This window comes from Melanotaenia boesemani, chromosome 21, assembly GCF_017639745.1.
Source record: "Melanotaenia boesemani isolate fMelBoe1 chromosome 21, fMelBoe1.pri, whole genome shotgun sequence".
In the NCBI taxonomy this organism is placed as follows: domain Eukaryota; kingdom Metazoa; phylum Chordata; class Actinopteri; order Atheriniformes; family Melanotaeniidae; genus Melanotaenia; species Melanotaenia boesemani.
In genome coordinates this window covers 27,210,743-27,215,959 of record NC_055702.1, presented here as the reverse complement: position 1 = coordinate 27,215,959, position 5,217 = coordinate 27,210,743, and positions in this window count along the sequence as shown.

Below are 5,217 nucleotides of genomic sequence, written 5' to 3'. Positions count from 1 at the left end.
ATAAAGTTTTTCAGTTAAACACATCTTAGTGGCTCAAACCATCAGTTAACCCCCGAGCACATGAGCACATGTTGTTTAAACCTCCATGATGTGACTGGGTTGAACTGCAGTCCCTGACAGCATCAGCAGGAAGACTGAAACCCCGACTCCAAAAGATTTGGACATAGTGAGAAATGTTAATATATTTCAACATTATTCCATAAACATCTGGGAACTGATGGCACTGCTGGTTCAATCTTTGGAGAAGAAGATTCTAGCTGCTCAGCAGTCCTGGGTCTTTGTCATAATATGTGTTTGGTGAAAAGTCTGGAATGCAGGCAGGCCATTTCAGTACCCGAACTCCTAAACTACAAAGCCTGGTAGATGCAGTTTGTGGTTTAATATTGTCTTCCTGAAATATGCAAAGCTTTGCCTGAAAAAGACGTTTTCTGGGTAGACGATTATGTTGCTCTTTACCTTTACTGTATGTACTTTTCAGGATTGACTGTGAATTCCAGTTTTTATTGTTCTGTTCCAGAAATGTTCTGAAAAGTCTCCATCTGATCCAAGATGCTGAAGCAAGGGATGAGGATCATCATCAGAGATCATATTTCTCCAGTTTTATCTTCTCTTCATCGGTTCCCAGATAAATCCAGAATACAATCTAAAATTTTCTTCCTCACATAGAAAGATCTTAGTGAACAAGATCCACTGGATCTTCAAGGTCTCAGAGGTCCAGATTTTCCCATCAGAGCTCTCAGACTGCAGGTTTACTGGTTCCTGGAGGTTCTGAAAGTAGAACGGGAGGCAGAACCTTCAGTTATCAGACCCTCTCTGTGGAACCAGCTCCCAGTTTGGCTTCAGGTATCAAACTCCCTCCCTACCTTCAGATCATCTTCAAACTTTCCTTCCTGATAAATCTTATAGCAGGTCTGGTTTGGTGACCCTGATCTATCCTTTAGTCCTGCTGCTATAGGCCGAGGCTGCTGGGGAATGTCCCATGATGCACTGGGCTCCTCTCTGCTCTCTTTACTCTCCATGTAGAAATCTGACATTGTTTTTGTCATTCATTTGTGTTTCTCTTTTTCTTTCTCTGCAGGAATCCCTGGATCAGAGTTCTGCTGCTGGTTCACCTCTCATTCCTCTCCACCCCCAACCAGTCCAGGAAGATGGACTTCCTGGTTCTAATGGAGGTTTTCCTTCCCGGTTCTGGTTCTGATGGAGGTTTTCCTCTCCAATGTCTAGCTCAGGATGTCTAGGTCACGATGGAGAACTGAATTAAAGAGAAGACCTGATTCAATCAGTAGGTTTCCTTAGCAAGGTCATTATGTTATGAACTGGTTTTTATGAACCCAGTTATTATAAACTGGACTAATGTGGATCATGTTATGCATTTGTTTTAATTGAATTACAACCAGGCTATAATTAACTGGACTGTCTGTAAAACAGCCTTGAGAAGAAGCTGGTTCTCAATGTTATACAAATAAAACAGGTAGATTGTCGCAACGACCATCATATCGGGAGGTGGGGGGGAACTGCTGTATGTGCTAATAACAAACCTCTTTTCCTTCATCATAAGTCTGTGATGTCTTGTTGCTGCAATAAAATATAAGATTCCATGATTGTCATTTTTCCTTGAGTAATATGTTTGACTTTCAGTATTAAACATGTTTTATGAATCCTATTGAGATTAAAACATTGGTTTCTGAGATCTGAAAATCATTGCATTCTGTTTTCTTTACATTTACACAGCAGCCTCTTTGCCTCTTTTTTAAATTCTCATCTCCATAGTCATTCACAAAATGGCTGAAATTAAAGTGAAATGATAAATGTGTTTATTGCATTGTTTTGTTCTTTAATTTAATCCTAAATGAGTCTTGGTAAGAATGTGTGATGAGGTGTGGTTCTTATTTATTTTTGTCTCTGCTTATTTGTCTATTTGAATTTAATATTGTCTCTGTCCCACATTCACTGAGATTACAATGTCACTGTTAACACAGCTTCTGTCCAGTCTTTTATACACTGCTTAAAAAATAAAGAAAACACTTAAACAACAGTTGGATCTTGAAGAATGAAATATTCCAGTTGAAAATCTTTATTCATCTGACAGCAGAATGTGTTGCAAACAAAATAGCATAAAAATGATCAAAGGAAATCAAAATCATGACACCATGGAGGTCTGAATTTAGACTCCAAATAAAAGTGGAAAGATCAGATCGCAGGCTGACCCAACTTCTGTGGAAATTCTTCAAGACGATTCAGAATAAGGTTCAGTAGTGCGTCTGGCCTCCATGTGCCTGTATGCTCTATCTACAACGTCTGGCTCCTGATCAGACCATGGATGGTCTCCTGAGGGATCTCCTCCCAGATCTGGATCAGGGCATCAGTCAACCCCTGGACAGTGTGTTGTGGACCTGACGGCGGTGGGTGGATTGAAACCTGATGTCCCAGAGGGGCTGGACTGGATTCAGGTCTGGTGAAGGGGCAGGCCAGTCCATAGCATCAATGCCTTCATCATGCAGGAAAGAGGAACCAAAGGAATCAGAAGGGACCCAGGTCCCACTACAGCTGCTACAGCACTACTATGGTCTGACAAGGGGTCTGAGGATCTCATCCTGGTACCTGGTGGCAGTCAGGGTACCTCTGGTGTAAACTAAATGTCTACTATCCTTTTTGACCCCTTTAAACTAACTCAGTAATCAAGATGAAAGACTGAAATCTGGCCCATCCTCTGCAAAAATGGCTGTAGTTCAATCATTTTCCCCGTGGCAATGACACTTGGAATTCTTGTCATGAATATTCATTATTCACATGAAGGAGAAAAAATAAATAAATAAATAAGATTGAGATTCTTTTAAGTTGAAAGCAAATCCGTTTCACATCCAGTACTTTTTTCAATCTCTTCCAGGTAATTACCAGCTCTGGCTTAATGCTACAGTTTGAGTAAACTGCAAAAATAAATATTTTACTGATAATATTTGTGTTCTGTGAAGTGCTTTTTGCGACTGGAAGGACATTTCTCTGATATGGATATGACAGTGAGGGGGGGCTATCAGGCAGTGCGGCTGCTGCAGCTGCCTGAAGCTGAGCAGAAAGTCACTTTATCTTCTCCAGATAAGATATTCTGACAGATTTCATTTGGTAAAGAGGACTCTTTGTAATAATTTGGTGCAGCTCTTTATCTTGTAGCTCCCTGAGAATGGCTTCTCCTGTCACAACTCCCCTCTCTTCTTTTCTGCTTTGTCTGTGCTGCCTCTCTCTTTGACATGCTGTTGATTCATATAAAAAGCAGCTGAAAACATTTTTATTCAAGCAGCTATTTTAGTTTAACAAGTTCATTTATTTATTTATTTTTTACTAAGTTACACTTTTTATTATTGCCTTTTATGTCTTTTATTTTCGATACTCATATTGTAAAGCACTTTGTGGTGTATATCTTTGAAATGTGCTATGAAAAGGAAATGTCCTCCCTTCCTTCCTTCCTTCTTCTTCTTCTAAGAGCCTACACGTTTAATCTGTGTATCCTTTAAATTTAATCATCTTCATTAAAGCAGACTTGAACCTCAGTCCTCAGCCTAAACCACATCACAGGCCTTTTATTTAAAAACCTGTGTCATGTGCAGCAGAGGTGCAAACAAAGAACTCAGAGGCAGGAAGCAGCTGGAATTCGGGAACAAATTATTTAATTCCAAAATCAGGAATAACTAGAACCAAATGACAGAAAAAAAAACACACTACAGGGAATAAACCACAAGGATCTGACAAAGGAAACTCAAAACCAAGGGGAATAAATACACTGCGGGACTAATCAGATGAGCAGAAACCAAGAGCAACACAGAAGTAAACATGACCATGAACACAAAACCCCAGAACATGACGGCAAACCAAGAACAGAAACCAAAAACGCGACACCCTGGGTTGAGTTGTAATGGTAATATCCTGGAATTATTTGTCTACTCTTTAAATGTGATTGCTGTAAATGAAGTAATGGGCTAACCATGGCTTTGAGCACTAATCCCCTCACCTTCATTAACATAAATGGTAGGACACACAGACGTTTCCTTCAAACTTTGCTTTAGCACTGATGGTGTTGAGGAAATAAGAATGAAGAAGATATTTTGCTGGGGGAGCCATTATAAAGGGGCCATTACACCTAATATGTGGGAACAAAGTGGCATACACTCCAGTAAGAGCAAAAACATGTCTGTGATATACAGTATGTGGATATTCAAGTACACTTACATGTTCTCTCAGGGGTTTTTGTCTTTTCTTCCTGGAAAGGTCTTTTGCTCCGGTTATCCACTGCTTCAGCAGACAGACTCACTTCATTTATATGAATGCATTTCCTCTTCTGAGCGTTTGTATTTTCTTCGTGACAGCACCTTTTAAAGCGACAGGTCAGTAGAGAGACTACCGTCCAATGCAGGGAAATCATATGTAAAGATTCTGCACCCTGTCAGGAAGTGGATTTTCCCTGTGGGGAGGTTTTCAGTACATCTTAGAGGTCCCTGAATGAGTTCTTGCCAATATCTGACTGAGAAGATGCTGCAGCGTAGAGTATCCACTCAATAGATCCAGCTATATACTAGCTAGATCCAAACGATCCGGCCCATCTTTGGTCAAACATTTAACTGCTCTAATAGTTGTAACTAGTAGATCCAATAGTTGTTCAGTATAAAACGGAAATGGAAGTAGAATCTGGCTTCTGATGCAGTCCTACAACCCACACAGACAGGACAACAGAAGTGGTAGTTTCGGTGCTCAAATGAAGCGTCGTCTTATCAATTTAGGAGCAAGGCAACTTTATTTATACATCTCATTTAAAAACAGAACTGGTTGGCCAGCGCACTGCACAAAGAAAGTTTACCTGTAGGTCACATTTCATGTACAAGATAATTCATAGTGCTGTACATATAACAATAAAAGCACGACAGCGGGGAACAGGAAGCAATGACGGGTGCCTTAAAAACAAACTTTAGACGAAATTAAATAAAAACAGACAGAAAAAGCTAAAATAAAACAGATAAAATGCAAAAAATAAAGTTTCAGTGTGGGGAATTAACAGCTGTTCTGAGAAAAGGCAGCTAACAGAAAAGCTTTTAACCCTGATGTAAAACTGCTGAGTCAGCAGACCTGCAGTTTTCTGGGAGTTTGTCCCACATGTGAGGAGCATAAATGCTGAACGCTGCCCCTCCATGTTTAGTTCTGACTCTGGGACCAGAAAGTAGACCTGACCCT